The 14,232-nt window shown below is 42.1% G+C and overlaps 1 protein-coding gene across 4 annotated transcripts in view; it reads right to left on the bottom strand.

Moving 5' to 3' along the window:
- The window catches only part of CREBRF (CREB3 regulatory factor), a 60,996-nt gene extending 49,262 nt beyond the window's left edge, over positions 1 to 11,734 (bottom strand). For 3 of the 4 annotated variants that reach the window (XM_078066879.1, XM_036120335.2, XM_078066883.1), the window contains exon 1: positions 11,580 to 11,734. The gene's annotated coding sequence lies outside the window, so the exon portion shown is untranslated. Of the gene's footprint in view, positions 1 to 10,374; positions 10,634 to 11,579 lie in introns of those variants that run through there. The other variant, XM_078066880.1, reaches the window with a different exon arrangement.
- Between the last annotated feature and the right edge of the window lie 2,498 nt (positions 11,735 to 14,232).

The raw sequence follows: 14,232 nt of genomic DNA, 5'->3' as shown, positions 1-14,232 counted from the left end.
AACAAAATATTCAGTTTATATTTGTATCACTGTTTATAGATTACAAGCACATTGCTATGCCCTGTCATTTGATAAAACAACTTGGTGAAGTAGTTAGGGTACATATTAGCATAACTGCCATCCCCTACCCTCTGTCCAACCATTTTGACATTAATAAAAAAGTTCAATAAAGATAAGAGATGTATCTGTGGTCATTCAGTAAATGCCTCTGTGCAAACCTATCATTATAGAGACCATCCCTGCTTGCAGTGCCTCTTCTCCAGAGGACTCCCAAATCTGTATCTTCAGTCTAAACGCATGAATGCATGAGCCTCACCATCTGAGAACCAGGTATTTCCATGTTCACTCACATCCCATGACCTCAGACACAACATGCCACCTCCCTCTTCAAACATTTCCATTCTGTCAGTAGTACCGTCATTCTCAGACATCCAGGCATGGAACACTGATCTCAATACTGACTCTTTTCTTTCTCCTCCCTGATTCTTTTTTAATCATGCCAGTTCTCTTTAACAAAGATATACTGACAACTTATCTTGTACCTAGCACACATGCATCTGTTCGTCTTTGCCCTTCCCACTTTCTCAATCCTTTAGTTGGGCCTCATCATTTTAGATTTACCATTCCAATAGCTGCCTTACATATCTTCCTGTCGCCAGCCGCCCCCCCCCAAGTTCTTACGTTCTATTATATTTTCTCCCTAAACCACCACTTGGTATTAGCACTATGACCATAAGTTTTCAGCAACTCCCAAAGATTTCTTGGATAATGCTCAAAATATTCAGACACAATGAAACTATCTTTCCAATCTCATCTTCCACTACTGTTCTATAACACTAATATTAGCTTGATCTTACAATTTCACCAAATCCTTGAGGTACTTATAATCACACTTCACTGCACTCAGAATTTCCAACAGTGAGGCTCTGGCCTTTCATGCCTTTGCTCATACTGGTTTTTCTTTTCCTCCTCCCTAATTCCTTGTCTCCACTACCAGATTGTAAAGTCTTTTGGGAACAACCATTATATCTCATCTCTGTTTCGCTACAGTGTCAAAAGCAATGCCTTGCCCAGCACAGGCATCCACACAAGAGTTGACTGACAATGAATGGGAAATCCCTAAGACCACAGGTCCCTCTGGATAAGGAGTGAGAGCTGCAACTTTCTTCATATACAAAGAGGACACTGCAAAGAAGTCAGTCATTTAGAATACCCTTGGATAACAGGTTTGAACAGTGTGGGTCCACTTGTATGTGCATTTTTTTCATAAGTACAGTATTAGTACTGTACATTTATGTTCTCTTCCTTATGATTTTCTTAATATTTTCTCCAGCTTACTTTATTGTAAGAATACAATATATAATATACATAACATACAAAATATGTGTTAATCAACTGTTTATGTTCTCAATAACACTTCTGGTGAACAGGAGGCCATTAGCAGTTAAGTTTGGGGAGAGTCAAAAGTTATACACAAGTTTCAACTGTATGTGGGGAGAGAGGGTCGGTGCCCCCTAACCCCCCATGTTGTTCAAAGGTCAACTGTATATTTATCGAGCATCTTTTATGTGCTCTGAAATTATTTAGTAGTTAGCTTGTTAATTTGAGTCTTGAACCACTACAGTATCATATAATAAAAATATTTAAAATTGTACTCCTGCGTTTTCTTTTACACTTCCAGGAAAAGTATTATTTGAATTTCAGTAAATTCTGAAGACCAGAGAGAATTCTTGTCTAGTGAGGAGAGGGCAGAAGAAGGAGTAGGATTAAAATTTATTGAAGCCAACTGAATCCAGGCACTGGACTGATACAGGTTACACTGTTCTTTCTCTCCCCACCCCCATTTTAATTAAAACAAAATATTTTATGCAGATTAAACACTGAAATTTAAAGAATCATTTAGTTTCTGAAAAATGTAAAAAGGGAACAGCAGGCTTAAAGGCAGCAGCATAGAAACAGACAGTGGTGCAGGCAAACACATTTGAGCCATACTGCAAGATTCCAGGGGAATAGCTGTCCCCAGACACTGTGTATCCTAACAACTGCAGCACTCCTATTATCAGAGATGTAGGTTCTTCCTCAAACTTTGTCTCCTCCCTCCTTTCCCAGATTTGACACTCTTCCAAAAGTAGCAAGAATAGATACAATTTTGAAATCCTCCTCAAATTCCTTCCTATTGTGTGAAATGGGCTATACCACTGGAACAGCTGGTACAGGGGTTTGGGGCATAAGGCTACAAAGAGGTTTTGAATACAGTTTTGCAATCATTTATTTCAACACTGAGAAAGGTTGGCTGCCTCTTTGGCTCTAATACTCCTAAAGGCTTGCTCTGTGAGAAGCAATCTCTAGATTCAAGATAAAAGGTTCTGGGGGAGCCTGGGTGGCTCAGTTGGTGTGGCGACTGCCTTCGGCTCAGGTTATGATCCTGGAGTCCTGGGACTGAGTCCCGCATCGGGCTCCCTGCTCAGCGAGGAGCCTGCTTCTCCCTCTGACCCTTCCCCCTCTCATGTACTCTCTCTCATTCTCGCTCTCTCAAATAAATAAATAAATCTTAAAAAAAAAAAAGATAAAAGGTTCTGCTTTATGAGTATTTGGAATTTTATTCCAGATTCTTACTTGCCTTCTTTTATTTGTAAATACAAGAATTCCCCGTTTTACTTTTCAGGGATTTTGTGACTCACAATAATATGTGCCCTGACACAAAACAAATAACTCAATAAATTGTGGCTACTTTTTATCCTAAGATTCCTTTCTTGTTACAAGATGTTCCTGGAGGGTTGCAGCTAGTGAAAGTATAAACCTGAACTCAACTCAGAATCCTAGATTGTCTAAATTTCACACTTTATTATCACAAAAACCCAACTGCTTGGAACTAGGGTAGATAAGAGATCTGCAGGCAACACAGGTCATTTAACATCCCTGCCCTGGCTTCATGAGGGTCAATGTCAATTACGCTGGTTTAATCAGCAAAACAATCTTTGGATTCACAAAGTAATTCATAAAGCTTCAAACTAGTCATCTCTGTACACAATAAAGAATTGGCAAGTAGGGGCGCCTGGCTGGTTCAGTCCATGGAGCAGGTGACTCTTGATCTTAGGGTTGTGAGTCCAAGCCCCACATTGGGTGTAGAAATTACTTAAAAATTAAAAAAAAAATCTTAAAAAAAAAAGACTTGGCAAGTAAATTACAAGGGGAAAGGGCTTATTCAGAGAGATGATTGCTCTAATTGTTCAAACAATTACATACAGCTTATCTCTTTTTTATAGTTAGTTATACTGGCTTCACCAGAGATTCTGGGTAACCCAAGGGAATGGACTTACACAAAATTTATCTTTATATCCACAACACCTTATACAGGTTCTAATAAATACAAATACACAGTTTATACTATACTTGTCTCAACAGGATTCAGAATAAACCAAACAAAGGAGATGGACTACCCCAATTGCTGGGAAAACATAACTATGAATAGAATCAGCAGCTATCAGAGGAGAAGTACAAAGAGTAACAAGAACTTGATCCCACCCTCCCATCAGACACTCAGAATTCTTATATCCCTCCTAGCAGAGGAAAGAATAAAATTCGTTTATAGTAATTCATTAGTTTAGTTTTTTAACTTGGGAGGTTGGACAACCAGCAAGTTATTATGCTAAGCTATTAGGTAGCAAAGTCCCAACAAGTTCACGCTACCAGGACTATAAACATTTTAAAAGGAAATACAAAGTTAACTGAAGATTTAAAGTAAAGGCCCCAAACTGGACTGCAGCCACAAATCAATGCCTACATATGGGTTTTGTTCGGCTCACTCACTGGTGTTTTTAAAAAATTAAACTTTAAATGCCAGCATTTAAATTGGAAATTTCATATAAAATTTCTGAGTCTTGTTAACAAATGCCACTGTCTTGGGGGAAAAAGAAAATCACTGGGTACATATTCCCAGCAACATCACCTGAATCACTCGAACTGAAATGAATTACCCCTTTAACCTGGCCTATGCTCCCCAGCTTGCTCCAGTCCCCACCAGTTCCATTTTACAGATGAGGTGCCTAAGCTGACAGATGAGATGCTGTTAAAAACCACAGCACTAGCAAAAAGCCTGTTTGAGAATACAGTTAACTTCAGGTCTTTCACTCTTAAGCATTCTGCAATTGGACCTCCAAATAAAAGATAGTTAATGATAAGAGAGGTATTTAAAACACCCATACATGAATGTTTATAGTAGCTTTACTCACAATGGCCTAAAATCTGGAAACAAACCCAAAATGGATGGATTGTGGTATATCCATACAATAACAAGTACTCAACTGATACTCGAAATGACATGAAATCTCAAAAGCATTATTAACATTAAAAGCGATCAGACTCAAAAGACAACACATTCTATGACTGCATTTAAATGAAATTCCAGGAAAGACAAAACTACAGTGATAGGAAGTAAATCAGTGATTGGGGCCAGGGGTGAAGCAGGGTCATGAGGGAACTTTTTGCGGTGATGGAAATGTTCCATATCATGACTGTAGAGGTAGTCAGATGACTGCATAGATTTGTCAAAACTAAAAGTTAGGTAAATTTTATTTTACGTAAATTATACCTCAGTAAAGCTGAGGTGTTTAGAAAACACTATAAAACTACAGAGAAGAGAACTACCATCTTTACTGGGGTAAGTTTGGGAAAGTTTCAGGAAAAGGTGAGATTTGAATTGAATCTTGTCATAGAACAGTTTTAAGTAGAAAACACAACATGTAAGTGGTTATATTCTGCACTGTAGCCTATGACAAATGGCATCTCTGAATACAAAGGAAAATGCTTCATAAAAAGAAATTCATAGAGATGGATAATTAGTACTTGGAAAGGTATCAAAGCCAAGTTGATCTCACAAGATTTCCCAAAAGGGAATCAACTCAGACATTTGTTGCTGTTCAAATGCAAAGAAGCAGATAGTGCGAAAGAATGTTTTTGTTTTGTTTTTAAATAAAGCAAAATGAAGAGGAAAAGTAGAGTCAAGGGACGCCTGGGTGGCTCAGCTGGCTAGGCGTCTGCCTTCAGCTCAGGTCGTGATCCCGGGGTCCTGGGATCGAGTCCCGCATGGGGCTCCCTGCTCAGCGGGGAGCCTGCTTCTCCCTCTGCCTCTGCCTGCCGCTTGCCCTGCTTATGCACGTGCTCTGACAAATAAATAAATAAAATCTTTAAAAAAATAAATAAAAGAGTCAAAAGAAGGGGGGAAAGAAACCCAAAGGGAATAAAGAAAGGGATGGAAGCAAGGAGGTGAGATAAAGGCAAGGGACACATTAGGTCAGAATAAAAGGTATCTTGGTACTGATGGATTACAAGAGAGAAGAGGTGTGTCAGACCTCGATGAAGGACTAAAAGAAAAACCAAAAACTATGGGAAAAGAGACCATCTAATCAAAGTCAAAGCCACAAAGTGAAGGAACCAGAGACCCGACAGCATAGAGCAGGCCCAAGAGAAGTAGAAGTAGAAGAAAAAAAGCCCTTTCCTCCTAAATCTCACTCCAAGTAGTCTCCTCCTCCTCCTCCATCTATCCCCTCTCTGTGGCCCTGTCTTAGGTGAAGCCTTCTCATATCCAAGCCCGCCCCACACATCACATATATCTTTTATTTTCTTTTTTAAGTAGGCTCTATGCCCAATGTGGGGCTCAAACTCATGACCCCGAGATCAAGAGTCACGTGCTCCACCAACTGAGCCAGCCAGGTGCCCCGCATATACCTTTTATACCTCCTTGACTGGACGCAGAATGCTTCCTTCACTGGTCTTCAAAACCCAGTTCAAATGGACCTTTTCTGTGAAGCTTCTCCCACTTTCCTCCAACTTTCTCAGGCAGAGTTAGTAGTCCCTCTTCCGTATTTTCAGAACATGTTGTTCTAAAAATTATCCTACTGTTAAACTGCAAGGTCTTGTTTCCTCTATTAGTCTATGGGCAACTCTAGTAGAGGATTCAATAGTAAGGATGAAAACCCTTACTAACCAGCATTTCACAAAACTGTAAAGTCCTTTACAAGTAAGAAATTTTATACACCTTATAAAACACAAGTAGGAAGCTAAAAGCCTTGCTGTTTAAAGGATTTCTATAGTGAATCTTTTGAACAAGAGTACAGGCACCCTACCCCTAGTTTCTCCCCATACCATCAAGGACCTTTCCTTAAAGTTTTATTTTTGTAATGCTTTAAATTTCTGTTGAATGGCAAAAATATAAAACAGAAGGCAAACTACATCAGGAATAGTGTGTAGCAGTCAAAGATGGAAATTCCTCTCTAAAATAAAAATAAAAGCACCTTAAACTCTCAAAGGCAGAACATTATAAACTAAAGAAAATATGTGTACAAGAACTGGAGGACACAAAATCAGCAAGCTCATAATGCTTTCATGGGAAACTGTCAATGTCAACAATACCCAAAGATAAATAAGTAAAACATGACTTTGTAACGAAAGATGTAAAAGTAGGTGTGGTGTTAAAAGGACAGAGTAGCAGGATGAACAGAGTTGCTGGGAATTAGTGGGAAGATGAGTGATTTAAGAAGTTGTTTGGGGAGGAGAGTTCCAATATAGATTTTGTTAGAAAGGTCATGAACTGGTAAAAAAGCATACAAGGCTTGGCTAGCAATACAGTGGGATGGTAGTGCAGTCACCAAGTACCACTGCAGCTCCCTGCAACAAACTCTCTCCATGTCTAGCCCTCCCCACTGCGGTGAATCAGACTTACTAACAAGAATGACTTTACAGTACTTCCCCAAGATGAGAAACACTGCTATAGAGATGAATAATTGTCCCAAACCTCTAAGAAATAAGAGGTTCCACTCACATTTGCCAAACACGCAGAGATCCAAGTGTGCCAAGTGCTACTGACAAATCCAAAGGAAAAAGCACAGGTTGTGTATGTGTGTGTGTGTGTGTGTGTGTCTGTCTGTCTGTCTGAGCATGCTTAGAAGGAATATTCAACAAGTCTAACTAATGGAATGTATCTGAAAAAAATTAACGAAAGAAAGGGATTTTTAGACATCATCAAAATAGCTTTTCCATAAACTTTCTCAAAAGGGTCAATTTTTAAATGAAGGCTTTTTGTTTCAGCAGATGGTGATTAATTCCTCCCTTCCAACTAAGCCCAACATCTCTACTAATAGTAGACTGACTTATTACCTTCCAGATAAGCAGTTTTTAGCAATGCACTCATTTATTTAGGAAGTTCAGAAGCACTAAAAGGTGACAGGCACAGAGTGAGGGACTGGGGATATAAAAATAAAGAGGCAGACTCTGACCTCAAGTTGCTCACCAGGTAGATGACATAAATGGGTAAATACTGTACTGTGGTACAAGTGCTAATAAAGATAAACTGAGAGATCATTAAACTATGAAAAAGAAAACTGAATAGAGATTTGAGAGGTGGTTCTAAACAGCTGGAAGTATTAGCATATTCAAAGTACAAGAGCTTGAGAATACAGTAACTGACACCTTCCCAATATCCCACTATGAGATAGAAAACATCATTAATCTCTCCCATTACAAATTAATAAACTGAATTACCCACAGTCACCCAGCCAAATAGTAGGCTCACTAGAACTAGAAACAAGATTACAGGCCACATGATGCTTTTCCGTTCTAAGAGGTCAATATATTCTCCTTTCTCAACTGTCATTCTTGCATTTAAAACCCAGTTCAAGTCAACCAAACTGGAGAAATAACTGCATAGAAACAAAGAAAAAGCTACCCATGAAAAAATTAAGTATTTGCCTATGTAATATTTTTAGGGTTTTAGCATCTCCACTTCAGTGGGCACTTAGCACCACTTCACATTTTCCAAGGAAGGGGAGGGGTAGCAACCTGTATCTTTTGGGATCTTGTTTGAAAAAGTATCCTACCCTATTTAGGTCATGCTACAAACATCTCCGGCAATGGCACCACCGGTATGGCTTCCCAATTAACTGCACGATATATGTAAGAACTCAGAGGATTAAGTATTTACTCATTTGACTAACATGTCTTCAAACAGCTGTAAACAGTTTTGTTAGGAATGATACACTAGATGCACTTTCAGACCTCAATAGGACCATACCCTTGACTATATTAAGGTTCTTAGGTATAATATCTTAAAAAGCCAAAACTTTTCCATCAGAATGCATCTCTAAAATAAATAGGACTTAATATTCCAACATTTGCTTTAAAACATCTTTTCAGGGGCGCCTGGGTGGCTCAGTGGGTTAAGCATCTGACTCTTGATCTCCGCTCAGGTCCTGATGTCAGGGTCATGTGTTCTAGCCCCATGTTGGGCTCCACACTGGATGTGGAGCCTACTTTAAAAAAGTAAAAAAATAAAGCTTTTTTTTTTTTTCCAGGAAAACATCTATTAGCAAATGAAATAAAAATATAGAATACAATGCTGCCCTGTGCTCTTATTCTAAAAATTCTTCAGGGCTAAATATAATAGACATTCTGCAAGTGCTCAAATTACTACCTGAAGTGCATGTTTACATATTCTGCAATATCTTTACATCTAAGTAATTAAAACCCAGTGACTGATGTCTTAGGACAGGGGTTGATAAACAAACTACAACCTTCAACCACAGCCAGTTCTTGTAAAAAAATTTTATTAGAATACAGCCCCAAACATGTTATCTATGGTTGTTTTCATGCTACAATTTGCAGGGCTGAGACAGAGACTACATGGCCCACAAAGCTAAATATTTACTATTTGACCGTGAACAGAAAAATTCCTGTCAACCTCTATCTTAAAATCATCAGACTAATGACCTGACAAATTATGTCTAGCCTAAGAGTTTATCTACCCTGGAAGATGAACTACTGAATACAATGAAAGAGAATTTTTCTCCCAAACATCCAAGCCAAAACCTACAGGGAAACAAACCTCTGCTGATTAATTCCAAGTCATATAATTGTCAATCCTGACTACAAACTGTACTTTAAAAGCAACTGGTGGATTTAGTTTAACTCTTTTTAAAAACTGTGCTACATTAATAAACATACAAACTCACTGTACTTTCACGGTCACTTGTATTGTTAACCACCACCATGGAACTCTACAAGTTATTCTTTCAGTCCTTAAACTGGCATCCAAGAATCCACACAGAGTGAACTAGTAAACCAACTACGATATAGTCTAAGACTCTGTTTTCATTTGTCATGACAGAGAATGGAATGGTAAGTGGAACATCCAAAATCTCTCCTTCTGGATGTATTTAGCCTCTTCTATGCTTACTAGTCTAAAAATTCCAAAGCTGGTATATAAGTCATATAAAAGAATCACACCCAATTAAGTCTTGGATCTACTTGCCATTCTCATTTTATTTTTTAAAGTAAGCCCTAGGTCCAGTGAGGTGCTTGAACTCACGACCAGAGATCAAGAGTTGTATACTCTACCAACTGAGCTAGCCAGGCGCCTCTCTCTTTGCCATTCTTAAGAAAAATCAATAAATAATAAACTAATACTTTTATTTGCTGTAAAAGTTATATTTAAGAACTGAAGTCTATAAAAAATCAGGAATTATATTTATACATATCATTCTTAACAGAACTGAGTCAAGCACGTCAAAACAATACAGAAATCGACAAATCATTTATTTACCGATTATTATTTTTCTCCAGTTAACAAAATAGGAGATAATGCAAATTCCTAAATAAATACAGTCAACTCCTGAATGGCCTCTGCATGATACCCTAAATGCTTAACCAAAGTGCATCAACAAACAGCCTGGTACCCTTGACAATACCAGTGCAGTCACAGTTTGCAAGGTGATGTTAACATAAAGCTAAATCAAGCATTTAATAAGGCTGACAGGATGCCAAAATAATCAGAAAACAAAGTAAAATAACTGATTTTCTAATTACTCATACCATTTCCCCCTTCATCTTTGGTGTTTTCCCAGCTATTTTGGATGAAAAGAAAATGGGAAAAAAATATTTAAAAGTACAATCAGTGACAACCAGTTTACCACAGATTACCAAATTTACATAAAAAATCTTATTTTCTGCTTTTTAAGAAGAAATGTCAGATTTTGATCCTATTCCTCACCTGCAGAATATTCACAAGACAAAGTCCTAAAGAACCTTCAAATCTATAATTTTCTCAAGGCTCACTTTTCTTATGAACTTGATTCACATGAGCTACAAATTTATGTAAACAGAAGGAGCAAATTACTACTAGGACTAGGGCTAGAAAGTGCGGGGGCGATCTTTAGAAGGTACCCTGATGAAAAAATGGAAACCCCACCCAGCTCTTAACTTTCTCGGCTTTTTCTAGTCCTGGTTTTCTGTGCAAAATCCAGAAAAGCAGAACTTCCTCCTCACTGCCTCCCTCTATGTGAGGCCTTGTGCCGAAATTCAGACCGCTAGCTATCCAAGTACCTTCTTAAGGTAGTCTTAAGGCTCAAGCCCGCTCAGAAACAGCAAAAAAGGTTTGTTTTCTTGGGTTAGAGGAGAGCAATTACAGGGTTTGGCGGCCGTGTTTGTCAGGAAGGGTAGGGCCGAGAAAGAGGGAGAATCCAGAGATTGAGCTCCATCTAGTCCCAGGAACCACCCCCAGGGGCGGCTAGACTGCCCTCGGTACTTCCCTGCCTCCTTTGCTCGGGAGGGGAGAGCGGTGGGTCGGGGTCTGGCTCCCCTGAGCTACTTCCTGGTCCGATCGGACTCGCCTTCGGACACCCGAAACGCCCCCGGCCCGGCTCCCTCGCCCTTTGCCCTGTCTCCTCCCCTCTCTGTGACCCACCACCACCGGTCCCCTCCCATCTAACATGGCCGCCCCACCCGGCCCACCCCCGGTACAGCCTAACCAATTGGGGGGGCCCCCACGGCACCGCCTCCCCCACGTCCATTGGCGCAGCAGCCTCCATCCGCCTATCCCATTGGGCGGCACGGCCTGCCACTCCGCGCTGAGGGCTCCGCCTACGAGCCGCTTCAAGCTGCTTTGAGAAGACATATAAACAAATCCCGGAGGGAGGCCCCTCTGGCCCGTCTCTGGGGCGGAGACGGGAAGGGGTAGCGGCTACCCGAGAGACACCCCTGCCTGGATCCCCCCCCACCCCCAGCCAGCGCTTCCTCGTCCCCAGCCTGCCCGGTTCCAACCTTCGTGGCCCCGGCCCTTCCTCACACGCCCCTCTCTCTCCTCCCCCGCCAGCCTCGCCTCCCCTCCCTTCCCCGGCCCCTCCCACCCGCTAGCTTCTCTGACAGGCCGGTTGCCGGCAGCCACTGCCCCGGGCTCCGAGGCAGCAGTGAAGGGCCGGGCGGCCTGGCAGGGCAAACGCCTGGCGTTGCCCACCCCTGGCCTAGCCTGCCGCCCACCCGTGGGTCCCCTCTACAGCCGCCCCGCGCTTTTATATAACCGTCCCGGGCCGGGGGTGGGGGAGGGGAGCCGGAGACCCCGTGACCGGCAGGCGGCAACCTGAGGCCCGCGCGCCCCCAGACTCGGCCCTGGTCCCGGCCGCCCCGCGCCGGCCCGGCTCAGAGCCCCGGCGCTGCTGCCTCGTAGGCCAGCGGCCCTCCTCCGCCCCCCGCCCGGCTAGTCCCCCAGCCCAGGCCCCTGCGGGCTCCAGGCGGAGAGCAGCGGAGCTCACCTGTAGGTGTGAGGGCGGCTCAGGGGCTGGGTCCGGTTCCGCTGCAGGGGCCGCGGCCCCTCTCCATGCTGCCTCGGTTTGTTTTGTTTATGTCCTTCCTGACGGGTTCCCGGAAATCGCGTGACTCGCCCCCCTCACGTGGGCCGCGGCGAGGAGGAGGAGGGAGGCGGGGGCCCGCCGGCCTCCGGCCAATCGGGAGGTGTTCTGCAACCCGGCCAATCAGGAGCTCGTCCCGGCTGGGCACCCCTGTCACATGACGCCGGAGGGGCGGATTGCCGGGAAAAACCAGGAAGAGGGGGCGGAGCGGGGGCTCGGCGCCTGCCACTGCAACGTGGGCGTGGGCCGTCTTTGATACAGAGCCACACTCACGTTTGTAGAGGCGGTTCGTTTACAAAAGCTCTCCCAGCCAGCGTTTTATCTGATCTGACAACTACACGGTGAGGGCCGAAGTGTCCCTATATCCATTTATATTTACGTTTATGCCTATTTGCATTTACATTCTAAGTTCAGTGAAACTCGAAGGGGATTACGGGAACCGAGGGCATTGACTTAAGAGAAGGATTGTATCAACTTTCTGTTTTTATGTCCTCCACATCTGAACCTCTTAATTCGCTGACACTGACCTTGCCTTCAGTCACTCGTTCATTCAACTAGTATTTATTGCGTACGTAAGCCCCAGACATGGGCATCAGTCAGATTGCGTGCACCTTTAAGAGAAATACCTGTACACAACTATACAAACAGAATGCTACTAGAAGCGCCTAGACAAACAAACCGTCATAACACATGTACCCGAGGTTTCCCTGTGTTCCCTAATCCTATGAATAACAACTGCGACCCTTTGCTACGGAACGTGTACTATGTGGTGGGCTCATCATCTTATTTAGTTAATCCTACAGGTACACGCAATGGTAGTGTAGTATACCGATTTTTGCAGACGGGGAAATTAAGGCTCATATGGGATTACTCGCTCAAGGTCAGGCAGCTAGTAAATGAACCAGCAGGGCCCGGAACCCAGGTCTGTTGCCACAGCCTGTGCTCCCAGACTGCTCTTTATACTTAAGGGCACAGAATTTACCTTCTGAGCACAGAACAGAAATACGACTTCAGTAAGCATGGAGACAGGAGGATTGGAGAACAGAAATTTCTCTTAGGAGTTATTGCCTTAGAAATCGTGGCTCTCCTTTGCACAGACCTAGGGAAGTAGTATAATGTTAATGTCAAAACCATGGACTTTGGAATCAGAAAGACTTCTAAAGATAATAAGCTTCAAGAAGGCAGGGATTAGCCCTGCTGTTGCTCCTCTACCTTTCATGCCTGCCACATAGGCAGTCATTAAATACTGGTTGAATAACAGCCTGGATTTGAATCTTTGCTCTACCACGTGTTAACCAGCACAAATTACTTAACTTCTGTGAGGCTCCTCTGTAAGTACCTCATGGGGTTGATGTGAGAATTGAGTGGAAAAATTCATATAAAGCACTTACCACAGCGTGTCACATATAGTGAGCATTTAATGAATGATAGTATTATTAGATTGTTTCAAAGACATCATTTAGAAGATGTACTGTAAGCTAAATAGCAAGTAAGGATAATTCTAGACTTTAGCAGTTTAACAGCCACTAAAATAATACTTTTGTAAACAGTATTAATAGGTGGGTATACGTAGATACCTAAGGGGAAAGTAAAGTAAATCTCACCTCTGCATCCTTCAAAATGCCTTAGGGTCTCAGTACCCAGTGAAGGAGTATTTTCCCTACTGCACAGGAAGCAGCAGGATTATCATTATTATTTTTTTAAGTCTAACATACCACTTTCTAATTTTCCATATCGACTGGAGTTTAAAATTGAAACACCAAATGAAAACCCAAAAACTGGCTTGGGAAGTTTGAGCCAGTTTCCTCTTACTAGTTCATATTCGATTCCTGCATTAAATCCCCGTGGAATACGTTACAGACTATCCTTTCTTGTAATACTATGTTTGGGAAAACTCCAGCAGATGGCTAGCTCTTCCACTGTTCCACTGCCCTTTTGACGGTCATTTTCATACTTCTGCTGGGCAACAATCTGATTGGGTCAAGGAGAAGCCTGATTCTTCTAGCACATGGCTTTGCCACTGAAGAAGCTCACTAGTGAGTTATGTTGGATTCCCGCCTTTGCATCTTCCCTTGTCTCAGAAAGGACAGTTTTAGCTAATGGAGACCTTTCCATCACGGTTTGTTAATGACCATACCCTGCACTGAAGTGAATGAAATCACTGCTAATTGATTTGTGTTTCTCTGGGTTTTATCCTGCCAGATTGTACCACAATCAAAATTGGCAGGATATTGGGACTCTGGAATAGCACTGGCTTGAGGTTCAGGAGACTCTTCTTGTTCTAGCCACAAAGTAGTAACCAGCTGCCATCACCTCTTCCAAAGTGCTTAACCTTGCTTCTGCAGAATCAAAAGCCTGAATCAAAAAATGTGTTACACAAACATGACACAATGGGGGAAACAAAGCAATAGTTAGGACTCCATTGAACTCATAAAAATAAATTATTTATTTTCTGATTAGGTAACATATACATAGCACAAAATTCAAAAGGTACAAAAGGATATTCAGTGAATATTAAATCTCCCTCCCACCCCTGTTCCCTGTCTACTCATTTTCC

Source organism: Halichoerus grypus, chromosome 2, assembly GCF_964656455.1.
Source record: "Halichoerus grypus chromosome 2, mHalGry1.hap1.1, whole genome shotgun sequence".
NCBI lineage: Eukaryota > Metazoa > Chordata > Mammalia > Carnivora > Phocidae > Halichoerus > Halichoerus grypus.
The sequence above is the reverse complement of the archived record's forward strand: the minus strand, read 5'-3'. Positions and strand labels throughout refer to the sequence as shown.